At 36.5% G+C, this 21,202-nt stretch overlaps 1 long non-coding RNA gene across 3 annotated transcripts; it reads left to right on the forward strand.

The window, feature by feature from the left end:
* Positions 1-17,710: 17,710 nt before the first annotated feature.
* LOC147495010 (uncharacterized) lies at positions 17,711-20,841 on the forward strand. Of its 3 annotated transcripts, none has more exons than XR_015200362.1 (5): positions 17,711-18,307; positions 18,423-18,539; positions 18,669-19,537; positions 19,768-19,842; positions 20,504-20,841. It is a non-coding gene; the product is annotated as an uncharacterized LOC147495010 (long non-coding RNA). The 3 variants fall into 3 exon arrangements; XR_015200364.1 differs by having other exon boundaries at positions 20,656-20,841; XR_015200363.1 differs by having other exon boundaries at positions 18,669-19,042.
* Positions 20,842-21,202: the final 361 nt, after the last annotated feature.

Below are 21,202 nucleotides of genomic sequence, written 5' to 3' on the forward strand. Positions count from 1 at the left end.
AATCAATAAAGAGAAGTTTCAATCAATAAAGAGAGGAGATTGTGTTGGTTCTGCATTAAGAATGGTTTATTAGAACCAATCTTAAAAGAAAATACGTTCAGATGAGGCTAACTTTGTCTGCATTGGATGGTTAGACTGGACCGTCTTATAAAGAGAGGAGATTGTGTTGGGTTGACAAGGCCCAGGTGGGTGTGCCCAAAGACAATTTTAAGTTTGGGGTCTGCTTTGAGAAAAGAAAAATTGGGGTCTGTAGGTAGTCCTTCCCCTGTTAAACGGCGTGAGACTTTGTTGGGTCTACTAGTATTTACCCGTCTTGTCAGCGACCGCATATCTGCGTCTTGGCGCCTCCAATCGCATCCCCTCCCCGCATGCGACCGGAATCGTGCACCTTCGCCGCCGGACGCGATCCCCCACCCCGTGATGACATTACGATATACGCGCGCGGCGCCCCGACGCATCCGCCCGATCACGACACATATATCGTGTCGCCCCGGCTTTGGCCCTGACTCACACCGCCCCTCCCTCTACTCATTTTTTTTCGAGCCCAACATCTCATAAAAGTTCAGCCCAAAAATAGTCCACACTTTTTTGGGTGGGGTGGGTGAGATGAGAATTTTTTTTAAACTCACCCCAAAAAATTTGTTAACTCACCCCAAGAAAATAATCTAGTGGCTATGGTGAAAGGGTGGCATGACCAAATATCACCTTATGAGGTGGAATTTGTCGTCCCACTCCTCTCTTCTTTGTTATATAATATACTAGGGGTATGCCCGTGCCTACGGCCCGCGAGACCTCGACGCGCCTGCGACATTATCCCGACAACTCATCGCGCCTTCGTCGCAAGGCGTACACGCATCTTAGGCGTAAAATATTCGGCACAAGACCAGCGAAACAACTCAATTTATAAATACAGCCACAAGGCCATCCCAATTACCCATTATCTATAAGCCCAAATCAATTGGAGGCGCTAACAGTTTATGGGCTAACCCAACAATTTATAAGTCCAGCTGCAATTGTTGACTTTTGGTTGATTTTTGGATAGATCCCATAGTATTGATTACACTTAATAAAATTACATAAACTCTCCAAACACTTGGATCTGCCATGTCATAACTTAGAAAAGACAATGGCAACCATTGGATGGAGTCTCTGTGGGCTCCACACCATTGCTTTTTATTAGATAGAAGATAGATAGATAAAAAAAAAAAAAAATGTTCCAATCCCAGTCCATTTCTTGTTTTTTTTCTAACTTAATAGAATTCAGAAGAACCAGACAATAATCAACCAAGGGGTCTGGAGAACTATTCGAGGGTTTCCTATATAGGGTTTCTTATTAATTGTGTTTCATTGACTGGTTTTTCTGTTATGATTTTTAGTTATGCGATTAGAGGAGTGTAGATGAGAATTTAAAACTAGGACAAGCCCCTAAAGACCTCAGGTACCAGTGCTTTTCTTGCCGAATACATGTTTTGCTCTAATTTTGTTTTTCGAAACAATGAAATGAAATCATTGTTTACGGATAAAACATATATGCTCAAAAGATTTAATATTTTATCTGCTAGGCGTGTCCCAAAAGAAACACTATCTCTTATGTTTTTAAAGTGTTCGATTTTTCATGGTTTTCCATAAATTCACGTAGTAGTCCTCAACTGTTACGATTATACTCATGGTTTTTTGGTTCGTATGTCCTATGTTTTAAAATAGAACTTTCCTCTTATTTCAAACGGTGTCTTTAGGTGAATTATTATGATTGGTTTAAACAAATTTCGTGGGATTGAATTTATGCGAAAAGGGTGTGGAGAAATATTACTTGGCAAGTGAAAAGTCGAAACAGACTTTCCTAGTTCATGGAAGGTCTCTCCACTATCAGGTTGGAATTGCTCATTGAAGTTTTCTCATTCATTTGAGCACTCCATTATTTTGTACACTACATGATTTTTGCACACTTTAGCTTGCCATTAGGGTTCCTTCTATGCAAATGGTTCTTTTGACTGAAGAAATTTTATTTGGAGAGTGAAATGTGTCAAAGTAGACTTTCCGTGTTCATGATAGGGTCTATAGTATTTCTTGTTAAAGACCTCTATAACATCATAGATTCTAGGCTGCAATGGTAGTGTATATAGTTATCTAACACCAAACGTTTTACATTCTGAATTTTCTATTTTTCACACTGATAGAGTCGCCTGCGACGCTAACTTTGTAGAAGCAGCCTAAACTTGAACACACCCCCCTCCCCGTTTTGATTCTATTATACTAGATATTGTTCCATTTATGGTCAAGAATGATTATTAGGTTGAGAAACTCGACATCACACTAACTTGAACCACCTAAGGGGTAATTTGGATAAAACCTCCCCATTATTTTATGACTTTCCAATGTTTTGGATCATGTTAAAAGGCTGCAAAGACAATTCTCATTCAATAAATCCGTAGTGATTTGCACGAGATGTTCTAGACTCATTCATCTAAATGAACTTAAACATGGAAGAACACCAATTAAACCAAATGAAATAAGAACAATATGAGAAACATATAAATAATCAGACTCCCACAAGTGGTTTGAATGAGGACATCAAAACGATTACCAAAAAGAGCACCCACAAAAATGCATGAAGTACAAAAAAAAGTAGCGAAAAGTACATAAACATTGTTGACAATCATAACTCTTCCGAAACCCCATCCTCATTCGCCAATGTCAAGGTCATTATCATAAATCCCAAGCCTTAAGGAAACTTCATCGAAAAAGTATGTAATTATGTATTTTAAATTAGTTAAAAATAGAGTGAGTAGGAAATACTATATATAATGAAGGGAAGAAGAAATTGACAATTTAGAAGTGAAACAATGAACGATTGTATTCACCTCTAGACTCTTTTTAAGTTTTGGAACAAGCAAATATGTAACGCCCCAAAACTCAAACAATTACAAACCTATGACACGTGGTTTTATAGTAAAATTTTGGCAAAGATCTCCTCTCAGATTTTTGACATTTCATAAATATAAACCCTGTCATAACCTGAAAATCACAATCATATATTTCTCATTGGTTAATCCAGTTATTTAACCGTCTCGGCGGATAACAGAGCGATCAAATAATTGGCTTACAAAAATGAGAGCACTTCAACATTATGACTTAGTATCGCCAAAGTATTTGAATGTCCCTGACTAATGCCGATCATCAAAGTACCTCATTACAAAGTCATTACCGAAAACACAAGTAAAATACATACATTCGAGTCCCATAACTATCAAAAGGTCTACACACCCTTAACAAATGATATTTACAATGTATACATATACCATATTTCCTAAAGTTTCCATTGGGGTAGTTCCATAAACGCGACTTTCTGTAACAACACTAATAAATCAAAGAACAAACAATAGCCACCGAAATGCTACCTGCACTAAAATACCTATAAAAGCAGCAGAACCAAATCAAAGCTCAAATCAATCAAAACTAATACTTTTCGACAAACCCAAAACCAAAAAATAGAACCCTTAATAAATAAGCAAATAAATACCTATAACAACACCAGAAGAAGCTCAGACTAAACCTTTACATAGAAGAAAACAAATAATTCATCTCAAGCTAACGCGATTTTAAAACGAATCAATCTTTACATGGAAAATCAAAGAGATTGAGTTATAAGAGAAGAGATGTTACCTGTTTCACTTGACTTGAGAATCAACAGAGATCACTAAGTTATAGTGATTGGCCAAGGTCCCATCACCACGTTCACGGATGAAAAAATTAAACAACACAATAAGTAGAGAAAGACCAGGGAAGGAAAAATGAAAAAATGAAAAGGAACATACCTGAGAATCAGCAGAGATCACTAAGTTTGAAGATATGAGAATTGAAATTTCCTCGCTTATTAAATACCATATAAACGAGGCGTCACCATTTAGTAGGAATTGAAATAGATTTGTATAGACCTATATATTCAGGTGTTGTAAGATAAAAAAAAGAAAAATTAGGGGAAAAAACTAACCAAGGTTCGCAAAAAGTTCTTCAACGCAATACTGACAAAATGTAATTACACACCAATTCGCAAAACCTACATAATTTGAACGAAGCAAATTAACCAAGTAAGTGCAAATACAAATGTATCAATTTGATGACTATAAATTCAATGAGTAACTACTCAACACGTGACTATAAATGAAAAGAACTTACGGATTATAGTAAGACTTCTGGGTAAACAAAGTTTGGGGTGTGACTTTCCGAATTTGGAGGGAGGAGAATACTGATTAAATGCGAAGAAGTGCACCTTGATAGTCACGACATATAATTGACCGTGGCTGAAAACTTCAAGTCGGGCGGTCAACCCCCACATACTTCACCGATTGTCCTTGTGACTTATTTATAGTCATTGCATAAGCAACACGCACAGGAAACTGTCTTCTTGTCATATGAAAAGGAAAATCAAAAGACGACGGTGACAAAGATATTCTTGGAATAAATGCATGATTGCCCGCTTTTCACCACCAAAATTCTTGCGAAAAGAACGTGGAGGTCGACATGGACCACCATCAATCGGGTTTCATTGCATAATCCATCTTTGGGAGCAATATTTCGCAACAACATTATAGGACAACCAACTTTTAGGTTGAGGCGAAACGGTGGTAGACCAATTTGGATCAAGTGAGTTTAGGTACTCATTTGGGTATTGATTAATATTGGCTGGATTCGTTTTGCATCCTCGTCGTCGCAAATTGTGTCTGCAGCTAGAAAGAGAGTACTTTCCCACAGGAACATATTTAAAGTTGCTGCATTAATATCATTGACATCATCATTAGTCGCGATAGAATTGTCTTTCAGCTTAAATATTCGGTGTAACCGTGGTAGGTTGATTTAGCTGAGGATATGTAGTAGAAATGAGATCCTGAAGATTTGCACATCGATGAATTGTTGATGGTAGTTCAACTGTCTCGCTTGGGTCACTTCCTATCTAATTAACCATAAAATAGTAATGAATATTAGTACGAATAAAAATAGTACAAAGAATGATGTAAATGAATATCAATATTAAGCAAAATAGTACAAAGAAAAATACACAGTTTGGTACCTCCATTAAGAAATTTGCGAACGCAATATTTGCAGAGTTTCCATTTTCCAATCGCATGTTTTGGGCAAGAGTTAGAACATGAATGTGACTCCAGAGGAAGGAAGACCGCAAGGAAGCACGCACAATCTGTTCTCGAACCCCTTTCGGTATAACTGGAAGGCATTGACGGAAGTCACCACCAAGTACAACTGTTAATCCACCAAAAGGTTTATTATTGTCGCAAGTATCCCGAAGTGCGATCAACTGCCTCCACACAAAACTTATTTTGCATTGGGACTTCATCCCAAATAATAAGTTTAGCTTCCCTGAATAATTCGGCATGCATTGAATTCTTACTAAACCCACAAAACAGAGGTATCAAGAATATCTAGTGGGATCACGAAAGGTCGAGTGAGCGATCGACCGCCAACCAATAGTAATGAAGCTATTCCGGATGAAGCGACCATAATAACAATATGCCCCCAAAGATGACACGAAAGCAGCGGCATTGTGTTGTAAACAAAAGTTTTGCCTTCCTCGCTGCTCCATTCAAAAAGAAGAGTTTCCCTAAATTTTGGGAAACGGAATCTATCACTGTTTGATATGAAAAGCGTTGCTCTGCATTTAGGAGAACCCTGTTGCCATGTGCTTTTGCATTTTGAGGATCAAACTGAAATTGTCGCTGGTCCCATATGAGTCGGTTTGCAACAACTAAGTTCCATCTTGTAGTTAACGGTGAGGCAGCAGCATTTAGAGGGAAATTAGCCGATGATTTACGACTCTATCAAAATCTCATTTAAGAGAAATAAACCATAATCTTGCACTTCAGCAGGGGTAGGTTCTGGAATGTTGAACATTGTGCGAAGCTTATGTGGAAGGTCATCACATATATTTTCCCAAAAATCATTCCACAATGTTTGGGGTTGCAAAGGATTGCACTCTGCGAGAATAACACAAAATAGTCGGCGAAGATGATATCCGATCGCATGATCAAGCTTCCCAATAGACATTGCACCCATTCGCTGTCATCTTCTAGAAGTCCACGTGCAACACATGCATCTTTAAAAGTTGGAAGGGGAGGACCATTACCAATCCTTTTCAGATCATCAAATGATTGAGGTCCTTTTACAACGGTTAGAAGTAAGCGTAGGTAAAATCGCTCACCGGAATTAGGACTGGCGAAATACATTCTACCAATAGCAAATTTTCCCTCTCGTATCCTTCTTGTCCAAGTCTGAGATTGTTTGTTCCAGACATAGTATTCGGGGAACTCTTGATAAGTGAGGCTTCTTGCTCTTAAATCTGACGCACAACAATCAAAGAAGGCAGTCAAAGTTGACTTTTGGTGCTCCGCCCTTGATAGTATATCATGTATTGGTTCATCAGCTTTATAAACTATGCGGTGCATTCCAGGGAGATGAAGTGCCAAGCGCACAACTGTGGGAATCTCCTCATGTAGATGGAAACTTAATAATCTCCAAACTGCTTCCGGTGGGTCAATGAATCTCGCATCCAAATATTGTTGGATCTCATCCAACTCATTCAACACTATTGTTGTCATGTCATGCCCTTTAAATATATACTTGTGAATGTATTTAACACAACGGATCCCAGCACAAACTTCGACATTAATATGGCAGTTGAACATCTTAGAAAGATAAGGATTATAAGGAACAACATCCCTGTTATCAACTGTAAGCCCCTCATTATGATATATGATCTACCGTTGTCACGACGACGGTAGATAGGATATCCATCTTTATCCATGGTGGTAGCATCTGCAAAAAGTCCGGGATAGTGATGCTTGCATCTACCATTTACCATGCACGGAGAGTTAGGATTATTTAGTCCACATGGACCATGAACCATACATGTGAGGGCGGTCCGAAATAACTTCGAGTTCGGTTTACGGATCGAGAAACTCGCACATACAATCGATCAACTTGAAGCGTGTATAACGGATCTTGTCGGAATGTCGAAGATATATAAGTGCATGCATATGGGGCAACCCGCGTTTCTGGAACTCAATGGTGTAGACATGTGCAACGGCAGTACCAAGCACACCTTTCTTTTTAATTTCCTTCATCAAGGCCCTTCGCTTTAGTTCAAAGACACGGGCCACGACCTCTGGTCGATGAGTTGCAGTTTGGTGCTCAGACAATGCCTCAACAACTTCGTCCCAGTGCGGATTTGCAGTCATTGTGAGAAATATATCAGGATGCTTATTGTAACGTGTGATGGCCATTGAATCCTGAAAAATTTCGAACATGTGCCTAGGGCTGCCGACACAAGATGCTGGTAAGACCACTCGTCTTCCAATCTGGTTTGGGTCGAAAGCTTCAGCTGCAACATCAGTGATACCTTGATAAAGTTCAGCCCGAAGCTTGTCTTGCTGTAACCTATAATATCTCATTTTGTTCTGTTCAGTCACTGCCCATCCATCCACCAAAAACTCTTGAAACAGTTTGTGCCCGCGTAAGATTGCAGAATATTCTCCAGGGCGTTCAAATATCCGATAAGAGTAGAAATCCATCTGTGTCAATCGGTCATTAGTATTTGAACGCCTCATATCAGGTGACCACCCAAGCTCTCCGTAAGGAAACATTAGCACATAATGCAAAGGCAAGTAAGCTGGATGACATTCACTGATCTGCATGAATTCTTGCCCTCCTTTAAGATATATCACAATATCCCTCATATTATTACGCTCGCTGCCATCCCCAGGTAAAATGACAAAGAATCTCATCATCTGCGGTTGGCAAGTTGTAACGACGTCTGTCTCTAGTAGCACTGTAATGCAAATAAGCAGGTACATTGAAGTTCTCACCATGTTGAAGAGAGGCAGATCTAAGAACATCGTATGCATGGCGAAAAGTAGCAGAGAAACAATTATACTGGAGCATAGTTGCATAAATTATCTTCAGAACATCTATGTTCAAATGGGGATTACGAAGTTGACGTATATCCAATGCAGCACTGGGATCATATATGTAAAGCTGAGAGTAAGTTGGTTTTGCCCCGTGTCGAATTAGAGATCCAGTTCTATGTCGAACTGACCATGTATAGTAAAAGGCCTTGGACCTCGTCCAAGAAAGACACGCATTTCCTCCAAGGCTCGTAAATGCGAAAAGCTTGGTTGTATTGTCTCATGTACTTCCGAAATGACTTTGACTTGCGATCATTTCCATCATATAAAGCTTTAAGGGCTGGAGGTAATGGCCGTAGTGGAGGAAATTTGACTTTCCCTTGCAAACAACAAGTCCCGAATCGGGGCGTGATAATGATGAATCTTTTAGTCGTTCATCCATCCAATGGAGTGCACTACAAAATGGACACTGAACATCCATTCTCCCCAAGGAGTGTCTTCCTTGTTCAATCAGATGGTTAGAAACAATATTGTCAACTTCGTCTTCATCATCACTTATGTCAGCATTATTAGCAGAAATTGGACGGTCAAAACCATTATTGTGAACCTCCTCACAATATTGTGCAGGATCCCCAAATGGTTGTTGTCTACAAGAGAAATAATTGTATATATTTAGACAAAGGTGCCATTTTTTTGGTATTCCAATTTCAATAAGTGTGAAGAAGTATACCGCAAATTTCGGTTAGTTGATGATGATGCATGCAGAAGCTGCATTTGTCGAATGTGATATTGGATGGACAAAAGATGAGGTAGAAGACCTGCAGTTACGCGTACTGCGAAGAAACTTGTGATGTTAGATAGGATCTTATGGTAACCAAACCACAAAGAACCAAGAGAAAGATGTAATAAACCACGTACTAACCTTGCATTTTGGTGAGACGGTGTTGGTATAAAGTTCTCATTGGTTGAATGTGGAATTGCATGAGGTAAGGATGAGGAAGCAGAAGAGATACATGTACTGCAATGAAACTTGCACAGGTGAGTTATATATAGATTTTGATTAAGAAAAACTACTAAGTGAAGTACTCCGCGTGTTGTTTTGATCCGGATGAATCAAAGATGGGTACTTGATGTGACACGCTCTTCGGGGGGCGTAAATAGCCTACGGGATTAAGGAATGATAAAGATTTCGAAGAGACTCAAGAAGAAAAGACGCGTCGGTATGGTGTTGCATGAGGTGTAACTGGACTATTATGTGTTTGATGCTTGTCAGCTTGAAGTGGAGTTTGTGGAAGTGAATGAGAACCATTCAATTGTGAACCTTGTGCACCTTGGATGGTGAAGTTTGTGCTGCCAATTAGTTTAGTGCTCCTTTCTCTTTCCCTTCGAGCACGCTGTCCTAGTATTCTATTTGTTATCTGCACCTAATTATAAGTATAATCAACCGAGTAGAGTGGGAGAAAGAGGAATGCATGGATAATAGCAAAGATGGCAATTAGTATTAAAATTAGAAAACACGAAATGTAAAGATATGAAGAAAGTAGTGAAAGGTAATAAGTGATCAAGACTCAAAGGCAAATTATAAATGAATAGATGGATGACCACATGCAACACAGGTTGGTGGGTAAATATTATACATATAAGCAGGCATTAAATGGAAGTTATTAAATAGTAGTGAATTTACTACAATTATAGTGTACAAAACACCTTTTGGACAATGCATGAGCAATCATAGTATTATTTTAATTAAAGCTCATCTTACATGAGAACCGGATGGCGGAGAAGTGTTTGAAATGGAGTCCGTGGAAGTGAAGGAGAGCCATTCAATGTTGAACCCATTAGTTGGTGGTCAATGACATGACGGTGACTACTTGTGCACCTTGGATGGTGAAGTTTGAGTTGCCAATTAGTTTAGTGCTCCTTTCTCTTTCCCTTCGAAAGCATGTTATTTGTCTAGCATTCTATTTGTTATCTGCACCTAATTATAAGTATAATCAACCGAATAGCAAATATGGCAGTTAGTATTAGTGGAATGTAAATATATGAATAAAGTAGTCAAGGATAATAAGTGATCAAGACCCAAAACAAAACAAATTATAAATGAATAGATGGATAACCACATGCAACACGGTTAGTGGGTAAATAGTATACATATAAGCAGGCATTAAATTGCAGTGAATTTACTACAATTATAGTGTACAAAAACACCTTTTAGACAATGCATGAGCAATTATAGCATTACATTTTAATTAAAGCTCATCTTACATGAGAACCGGATGGCGGGAGATGAGATAGATAAACACTATCTAATGGGCACTGCACATTTATAAAGCAAAAGAAGAAATAAGACAATGCAATATACATAAGCAACAGTGTAGAAAAATAAATAAGGCAATGCAACTTAGCATAAGACAATGCAAGCAAGAAATACCTGGAAGCCAAGAGGCGGTTGAAGATTGAGCCTATCTTGGGGGCAACAACAAAGACATGTTTGTTTTGGTTTGAAGGTTCCTTAAAGGAGTCCATAGGGCGTTTTCCTTTGTCAAGAATTGGTTGCGTAGGAAGCTATAAATATTTGAAAGAGAGTTCAAAAACATGATGTGAAACCAATAAGAGTGTTAATATAATTTGGGTAACTCAAAGTATGTTAATAGAAGTTATCAATAACGTATATTGTTGATTGTAATACCTGGGAGCAAGCAGGTCGTTGAGGAGTAGGTGGCTGAAGGTAGAGTCCATCTTGAACTGGAACATAATTATTGTTTTTCTTGCAAAGGTCCTTATAAGGGTCCATTGACGCGTTACCCTTATCTATGGGATCCTGTAGAAACAAATAAAAAAATAGCTAGATACTCAATAAAATCTGTAGAAACAAACATAAAAAGGATGGGTAGGGATAACATACCATTGAGAGGAAAATCTGCAAAGAAAAAATGGTGCCTAAAAAAAGACAAAGCAGCAGAAGTGATTATGTACTTGATCGGCTTAATCAAAACCTAAAGGCAACTTAAAAACACACTAAATCAGTAAATTGATTAGTACATGTTCTATCCGGAACAATCATAGATAAACGAAAAGAATTTTCTTGTTCATAACCATCATCTCTTATATTGCAATCGAATAGTGTTAACACCTATGTCTCCACCATGAGACACCCCCCAAGGAGTAGAGTGGAATTACTGTGGCCCCTATCCAAACCCACGGTCACATTCCTCCATAGGGTAAGCTTCTTAACTTATATAGAACAGGCGCACCTGGACTCCACCGGTTGTAAGCTCAATTAATGTAGGCTAGTTGGCACTTGGGCTTAAGCCTAGGCAAATTTTTCAGGAAAAAGTCCATCAACATCCCATGTAAGTTACTTGCTTCATCATAACCTGACCCATTAGGAATTACTGTTTCTCTCCTGCTTTTAAATTTCAACTGTCACATCGCTTCTGGTGGAAAATTTTCCCTCCATAAGAAAGAAAGAGTTTTACTTAGATTAATTGAGTGACATCTAACCCCCTATATTTTAAAACAATAGAATTAACACATTTAAAATACGACTAAATTGAGTACTAAAAAACATATAACTACACACGGGACACTATTCGTGGGTGTCATCTCAAGCTTATTTTGCTTTTCTCCAACTCAAAGTTTCATTTTTTTTTACCAAAAGACAAAAAAAATACATTTCAAACTTTAGGAGAACTAACATAAATGTTGACCGTTTAAAGGTTCTAAAAGGTTTCCTTGCTTACCTTCCAACTCTAGCTCCTATACGCCCATGAGACTTTTTGGAGAACCGGTGAGTATAATGAGCTGAAGTCCCAAACTACAAAGGGTTGAACAGGTTTGATAAAACAAAATAAATTAGGAAAACAAAATAATCACACATTACGTTAAAGAATATTTTTTGAATAATTATTAGTTGGAAGTCCACTCTATAAGGGATACATACATATTTAACATTGCCTTTAACATTTCAGCATACACATAGTAGAACTTTGATTACTAGACTCAAAAGTCAATCCAATCTTCAAGCTAGACAAAAAATCATTGCCATTTGTTCGAGTGTAAAAGAAGGTGGACCCCAAAGAAGAGCATGTGGAAGACAATCCAATATCCTCATGCATTTTTGAAAGACAGAAGTTTCTCTAAAAATCTTGGTGATTTTTGAATCTTGTACAAGTCAACATTGTAAGTGGGAAGAGCCTAAAAGCCGAAAGGACCACATATCAAGGACCAAAATATCGATATCGGTTAATATATCGGTGTACCCAAAAACCGATATATATCGGATATATCTATTTTTTTTGTGACCAGTCCAAACCAAAGCCCAAAATATCGATATCGATAAATATATCGGTGTACCCAAAAACCGATATATATCAGATATATCCATTTTTTTGGTGACCAGTCCAAACTATTTAAAATATCAGAAATATAATATCAAAAATATCAGAAATATATCGGAAATATATTGGAAATATCGGATTCATATTAAAAATTGGTAAAAAAGTCAACCGATATATATCATAAATATCGGACATATCGATTATATCGGCGATATAAAGTTTTATATCGGAAATTCCGATATATATCGGGAAAAAAGGGTTCTATATTCGGTGGATATATGTCGGAAATATCGATATCGGTGTACCAAAATACCGATATATATCGGCGATATTTTGGTCCTTGGTCCAAAACTATTTAAAATGTCGGATATATCGAAAATATAATATCGGAAATATCAGAAATATATTGGAAATATCGGATTTATATTAAAAAATAGTCAAAAAGTCAAATGATATATATCGTAAATATCGGATATGTCAATTATCTCGGCAATATAAAGTTTTATATCGGAAATTCTGATATATATCGGAAAAAAAGTTCTATATTTGGTAGATATATATTGGAAATATCGATATCGGTGTACCAAAATACCGATATATATCGGGATATTTTTGGTCCATGCCACATATATAAAAGTAGTAGGGTAGTGGAGGTCGCCTTCCCATTCTCTCCTTTAACCCCAACTTTACACCAAAACAAAAATGAAAAAAACATAAGTGTTTTGAATTTGAGCAAAAGAAAAAATGACACCAAAAATATTAACCTTCAAGGGAAAATGGAACCAAGAGATCTCAGATTGAAAGTGGCGAAACCTTTTCAAAAGGGAGATTGAAAAAAAAAAAAAAAAAAGAGACCCATCCGATCCATTTGAAGGAAAAAGTCAAGTAGCCCTTTTAACCACATCAACACTAACCATAAAACCCTACGACAATCTCTCCCATGTATATAAAATTGTATATAAAAGTAAAAGTGTATATAAACACATCAACACTAACCATAAAACACTAACCAATCTCTCCCGGATTAAACAAGAAAAATGACAAATTGAGTAAACTCATAATTGAATTTGTTGGGTATGTTCTTGATCATGACACATGTATATAAAAGTAAAAGAAAGGAAAAAAACATTTGCTTTAGCCTGAATAGCAAAATAAGAGCAGATGTATCCAAAAACATTTGGTAGACATTGACTTTGATAAAGTCTGGAAGGTATTCTTTGCTTTAGCCATTGAGAGTGAGCTCTGAAAGAAAAAAAAAAAAAAAGGAGTGGCGCAATCAGGTAGGAACGGTATTTCGAGATCCCGTATCTTTGTAGAGTTCACAAAGCTCCGGTCATCTACATTTATAATATTTGCTGAATAATAGGGGAACAATTATACATTCAGTCTTCTGCAAGAGGCGTACATAAAGAGGGAACTTACAGGTTATATTTACGGTATTATTAACACATGAACTGAACCGCTCCTTCAAAGAACAAACAATAGCCAGACCTCATTTTATTAGTGTACATAAAGAGGCGTACATATAATATTTGCTTTATTAGTGTACATAAAGCATTGTACATAAAGAATGAATCAAATGAAAACTGAAGTCATAATGAATGAAAACTGAAGTCAGAATGAATGAACAAAAGCATTGTACATAAATAACAAAAGATTGATTAATAAATTAAAAGAATGAAAACTGAAGTCAGACTTCATTTACATTGCTTTCACTTAGTCATATCTGAGGCAATCAATCTTTTGTTAAATGGAATTAAAGATGCACGGCCCCAAAATAGCCATGCATGTGTTGTCTGCAGAGAATCTTTGATGAGTTCTTTCCATTCACAATATCTTATTCTGCAAAATAACCAATTAACTAACTTTAGTACATTCTTTTTTTTTCCAACTTCGTAATAAATTTTGATATTGGAATACTTAGATAGGAAGAGCGGTAGCGGGTCGCGCAACCACCATCTTCATGAAAATAATAACCCTAATACGTCATTTCCTTTTCCTAGACACTAAATTAATCAAGACCGGTTCTTAGAAAAAAAATTAAATGGTTAAACAATACTTGCTGTTTGGATCGAGAGAGAGGAGAGGACAGAACCAAATTATTGACTAACTATACATGCGACCCATATGATATGGACTTGGACTATTGGCGAGGATGTTTGGATTTCATTTTGCTCTCTACATGGACTACTTGTGGATCATTAATCCTATCCAATCATGAATCATCCAACAGAGTAAGCATCATTCATGTAACAAATCACAAACAAATTGGTCTGAACCATTAGTCTCCCATTCCATCGAACAATTATTACCAATCCGAGGGCAAATAGTTCAGGTTAATGAGAAAATATGATTACCAAGCATACATTCCAAATGCTAAACGCACTTCTATGTCAAAGCTCTTTGTTTAAATGGTACATGTTTTGATGTTTAGCACTCGCTCACAACGTAAAAACTGACTCATTATCTATTGATTATTGTTGATTATAGAATATGGCTTGGGAAGACACGCATCGCCGCAAGGAGATGTATTTAGTTACGGGGTTCTACTCTTAGAGTTGATAACAGAAAACGCCTCTTGACATTCTCGTTTGATCAAGGTTTGAGTTTGGGAGAATGGGTGAAGAGTCTCTATCCATACAATCTTGAGCCCCTAGTTAAACAAACTTTGCTAAGGTTTTCACCACGTAACCCCGATGTACTCTGCCAAGACTTTGCAAGATGTTATCTTTGAGATGATTGAGCTTGGTCTAATGTGCACACATCAATCTCCTACGATGAGACCAAGCATGCTTGATGTAGCTCATGAAATGGGCTGGTTAAAAACAAGATATCTTTCTAATCCTTCCACCCGAACATTGAGGAAGCTTCTTCTTCAAAAGATGGTGCTTCATGTTAGTAAACGACATAAATGAAGTTGGCTAGTGCAGGGCTTGTTCTCCTTTCTGAATTTTAAATAGTCTGAGTTTCAATTCACTGTAAGACTCTGCAATTCCTTTGTACACAATGTTTAAAGCATTCTTTGGTTATTCCAGTTTATATTTTAACACCAATCAATTGATAGAGATTTTGAGATTGATTAATAAAACAAAAGATTGATTAATAAATTAAAAAAAAATGAAAACTGAAGTCAGACCTCATTTACCTGTGCTTCAAGCTTCGTCATTTATCATTTACCTGTGTTGGTTGTGGAAATGAAACAAGTCAGACCTCATTACCTGTGTTGTTTGAAGAATGAACTCTAGAGTGACGGCGGCAGGAAGAATGAATGCTAGGATAGGGCATACATAGTTTGTTTGAAGAATAAGATCCAATAGATCCCAGTGTTAGGGCATAAGGGAGCATACTTTTTGGGATTGGCTTATTTTGCCATGTCACAACTTAGAAAAGACAATGATAACCACACCATTGTGTTTTATTAGATACTAGGGTATGCCCGTGCCTACGGCCCGCGAGACCTCAACGCGCCTGCGACATTATCCCGACAACTCATCGTGCCTTCGTCGCAAGGCGTACACGCATCTTAGGCGTAAAATATTCGGCACAAGACCAGCGAAACAACTCAATTTATAAATACAGCCGCAAGGCCATCCCAATTATCCATTATTTATAAGCCCAAATCAATTGGAGACGCTAACAGTTTATGGGCTAACCCAACAATTTATAAGTCCAGCTGCAATTGTTGACTTTTGTTTGATTTTTGGATAGATCCCATAGTATTGATTACACTTAATAAAATTACACAAACTCTCCAAACACTTGGATCTGCCATGTCACAACTTATAAAAGACAATGACAACCATTGGATAGAGTCTCTGTGGGCTCCACACCATTGCTTTTTATTAGATAGATAGATAGATAGATAGAAGAAGATAGATAGATAAAAAAAAAAAAAAGTTCCAAGCCTAGTCCATTTCTTGTTTTTTTTCTAACTTATCAGAATTCAGAAGAACCAGACAATAATCAACCAAGGGGTCTGGAGAACTATTCGAGGGTTTCCTATATAGGGTTTCTTATTAATTGTGTTTCATTGACTGGTTTTTCTGTTATGACTTTTAGTTATGCGATTAGAGGAGTGTAGATGAGAATTTAAAACTAGGACAAGCCCCTAAAGACCTCAGGTACCAGTGCTTTTCTTGCCGAATACGTGTTTTGCTCTAATTTTGTTTTTCGAAACAATGAAATGAAATCATTGTTTACGGATAAAACATATATGCTCAAAAGATTTAATATTTTATCTGCTAGGCGTGTCCCAAAAGAAACACTATCTCTTATGTTTTTAAAGTGTTCGATTTTTCATGGTTTTCCATAAATTCACGTAGTAGTCCTCAACTGTTACGATTATACTCATGGTTTTTTGGTTCGTATGTCCTATGTTTTAAAATAGAACTTTCCTCTTATTTCAAACGGTGTCTTTAGGTGAATTATTATGATTGGTTTAAACAAATTTCGTGGGATTGAATTTATGCGAAAAGGGTGTGGAGAAATATTACTTGGCAAGTGAAAAGTCGAAACAGACTTTCCTAGTTCATGGAAGGTTTCTCCACTATCAGGTTGGAATTGCTCATTGAAGTTTTCTCATTCATTTGAGCACTCCATTATTTTGTACACTACATGATTTTTGCACACTTTAGCTTGCCATTAGGGTTCCTTCTATGCAAATGGTTCTTTTGACTGAAGAAATTTTATTTGGAGAGTGAAATGTGTCAAAGTAGACTTTCCGTGTTCATGATAGGGTCTATAGTATTTCTTGTTAAAGACCTCTATAACATCATAGATTCTAGGCTGCAATGGTAGTGTATATAGTTATCTAACACCAAACGTTTTACATAATTTTCTATTTTTCAAAAGTTAGTGTTGTTTGTTTTTACATATTTTTATATATTTCACGATTTATGGGGAATTTTCAATTTTCAATTTTTTAAAAAAAAAAACGAAAATGAAGGGTGTAGTAGATATTATGGCAGAAGAGTAACGACTACGTCTCACCCATAGCTAGTAAATTCGTGGAATGACAAAAAGTTCGGTGCGTCAATTATTAAGCCTAAGATTCAAATTTTCAACAATAATACTTTTAAATATTCGGTCCAATAAAACGCTAACGGTAAAAATACGATATCGTGTTTTTAAACGGGTATATCTGAATATATTTCTTTAAAATTAGCTATATATTTTTTACATTTAAAATTTTGATATATAAGTATATAACGTTTTATTTTTATTTTTACAATTTTATTCATGAAAAAATAATACAAATGTCATTTTATTAAGCCAAACCTTATAATTAAGTGAATAATTCGCGAATAATTAAGGCAATTATAAGCCCGACCCAACCAATTCGCGAATTAAACCGTATCATTCAAAAATTAAGCGAATTATTAGTTTTATTAAATGAAACCTTATAATTCGCGAATAATTCGTGAATAATTCGGCGAATTACTAGCTATGACTCTCACCTTGTATTTGAGAAATTTCATGTGGTTGGAAGCATTTTGCAAATATATTTCTCCACCCTGTACAAATTTTTTGGGAAACTTAAAAGAGGAATGGGCATGGAAAAGTTTCGTGGGCAAGTAAATTATAAACAGAGATGTACAAAGTGAGACTTTTTAAATTCTTCCCTGCTTTCTAACTCTCCCAATTTCTTTACACATCATATTCTTGAAACGCACCGTTATTCTGATTTTCCAATGTTTTTACAATGATTTTCCTACTCTTCAATTGTAACATGGAGTTACTACACGCTCTTTTGTGTTTACATATGTTAAGTTAGGCTAGTCAATATCTTTGGTACTATCCATCGTAGTCTTAGTTATTATGACCTTGTTTGTTCTACTTCATCAAGTGTTGTCTTGTGGTGGATTTTCCTTTTACCGTATTTTGCTGCAGGCAGCAGGTTATACTACATATTTAGTTGTTTGTGTTGCAGACATCTCTGTACCAGACCCTTGCATGCAATGTTCTTGTGTCAGATCTTGGCTAAACTCCTCACTTGTTCCATTGCTACTTGATTGTGTTCAAGCTCCCATGCGGTCCTCAAGAGTCATGATATAGGTAATATGTTTGAAATGGATTAGATGGTATGCATAACCTTCTGTCACTGATTAATTAAGCACAATTTTTGTGACTGAAGATTTCACACCTTGTTGTAATGTTGTATTTCTCGCAGGAGGTCAATACGGAGGATCTATCGGTAAAGCCCGTCATAGATGTCGACTGTTGCATCTTTCCACTTGCAGTTGTTGAATGTATTGAAGAGATGTACTCCTACCATAGGAAAAATGAGGTAACCAGAAACTCATTAGTATGTTGCTTTCTTGGTCGGAAACACACAACTATATTGAGCTCACATTTTTGAATCCTTTTCCTGCTTTGTTGCATTATGGTTTTTAGCCCTTCTAATTTTGTTTGCCAGATATAGCGCAGGCCTACTAAAATACAAAGAAACACGATCTCCACATTGTATATCCCTAAAGTCAGGACTTCTAAATCTTATGAATGGCAGCAACTGATTGGTGATCGAACTTCTATTGACATAGGAAACATTATGGTTGGGAATTAATCATACGTGCTTACAGTAATTTTGTTATTGCATTGTTTGATATGCAGATTGGTAAACAATAGTAATTAGTTAAATTCTTATTATGAAACTGCAAATATGGTTGAAATTGCTACCCAGTTCAACCTGATGTTTTGCAGATTTCTGGCTGTGTCCAGCCCATTGGATTGGGAATTTGATATAAATGCAAATCTAATATGAAGGCTGTCCTCATTGACTAACTAATTGAGGTATTACTATATTAGAAAAATCTGGGGTCTAATGAACAGTGTTTTTACGACGTCACAGGGGTATTTTCGTCTTTTCACTTTCTGTTTGGGGGACATTTTGGTCTTTTGGCTATGTAAGGGTATTTTCCCCAAAACTCTTGAATATTCTCTCTCTGCTCTCGACCTCTCACTTCGTCTCCCCCATTCTCTCTTCTCAAGCTCTTCGTCTAAGGATAAATATCTCAATTATTTCCTCTTTGATGTGCGCAAGTTCTTCTTCTTTGGTCTCCCTCTCTCGGTGTATGCAATTTCGGTGAGAACTGGACTTGAATAAATTTTGAAGTGTTGAAGGATGGGCTAAGAAGGAACTGGTTATGTGGGATTTGTTTGTTGAGTGGAATCCAAATACAACTATATACTTTCATGTCTGCCCATAGATGACATGTAATTAATTCGTGCAATTTTTTACATGCTATTGTTCAAGGAACATTACTTATTGGTTCGATTGTCATACATGTAAGCCTTATCTGTATTCTTAGACCATTACATACATCATAGAAATGAAAATGATAGTTGAGTTTTTTTTTTACATTGGAATGTTTAAGAATTGTCATGAATTACCAATGTCAGAACCTAATTACTCAAGTAGGAACATTTTGTTTTACATATAATGCCTATTTATACATAATGCTTAGCAAGTTGTTCCGTGAGACTAATCTCTTTGTGCTATATATTCACTTATCCAGGAAGTAGATATGACAATTCTGGGACTTTCAAGAGGAGGCTGAGAAGAAACTGACACTATCGGAGATTGAGCTAAGGTAATTTTCTAGAATCTTAGCATTCGGTGATTTTTCTAGGACCGTGTATTTAATTGCTATCCCCTACTTTCGTCAATTTCCCGACTTTTCCTTCTTGCATTTTTTGGGAGAAAATAGTGTTAAACCATCAAGAATTTTAATAGTGTTATCTTTTTTGTTCTATTGTTGTCTATTTAATCTCAGCGTCTGTATTGTTGTCTCAGTTTTATGACGCCAACTGCAATTGAATCCCTCAACTGACATTCCCTAAATTGTACCTGTTACGTTGCTTGGTCATTTGAAATGGAATCCATACATGTCTCTGATGCTATCTTATTACCTGTGAGTGGTCTCCTGGCCCATGTTCAGGGAGCATACAAATCGAAGTGAGTTTATAACATAAACAAGAGGCTCTAAAGTACACTATTAGAATTTAGTTTGAAATCAGTATTGTCAGAACCTCCACTATTAACTTTTTGTGTCAATAAAGTACAACATATTTCGAACAGTATTGTCAGAACCTCCACTATATAATGAAACAGGTGTTTTATGTATAATTTACAACATACTTCCATTTCAGTTGGACATATGTGGTTCTACATATGAAATTAGTTCATCAAATTTTTTTGATGAAAGCATTTCACCATTTTTTTTTTAAGGCAGTTGGATATATAATGTGCAGGAAAACTTGGTACCTAAAAGTTCAATATTACTGTCGGAATGAAGGCAAACTGCATTCAACTACAGTTATGTTAAGTTAGGATCCTCTCAAAACTACTATTTTGTAATGCAATTGTGTGTTTGTTCCGAAAATGATATGTGGTGCTATTTCAGGTTGCTATTCACTACCCGAAGTTTGTCAAGTAGTAAAGAAGACTGGGGCAGTAGCCTGCAGCTAATGTATCTGTCTGTGATGTTTCTATACTTACGTTTATTTTTTGTGTTTTTATACATGTGCAATCAACTTTGTAATTTTTTTGTCTTAATGAAAGTATAGTTTACCGAACTTTTACAAAACAATGTGGTTAGGCTCCTTGCTCTACAAATCTGTATTATTAATACGTGCATCGCATGTGCATGATGCTAGTTGAGGTATATTAAATGCTTCTTGATGTTGCTTAGTAAATACCAAGTGGTCTTTATTAATAAATATCTAGGTATTTGATTTAATTATTTATCTAAGGGTATTATGTGTAAGAAAAATACCGGATGAATTTAAGAGGCCTGATTGATTATAAGAGATGCTACTAATAGAGATAAATATCTTGGGTCTGGTTTAAAACAGAACACTTAGAAACTGGTGAATCTGAGTTTTACGTGGTTACTTGATCCGATTTCCTATGTGTTGCTTTGAGGAATTTTCCATTTTTCAACATGCTTT

The sequence above is a fragment of the Coptis chinensis genome, chromosome 6, assembly GCF_015680905.1.
Source record: "Coptis chinensis isolate HL-2020 chromosome 6, ASM1568090v1, whole genome shotgun sequence".
In the NCBI taxonomy this organism is placed as follows: Eukaryota; Viridiplantae; Streptophyta; class Magnoliopsida; order Ranunculales; family Ranunculaceae; genus Coptis; species Coptis chinensis.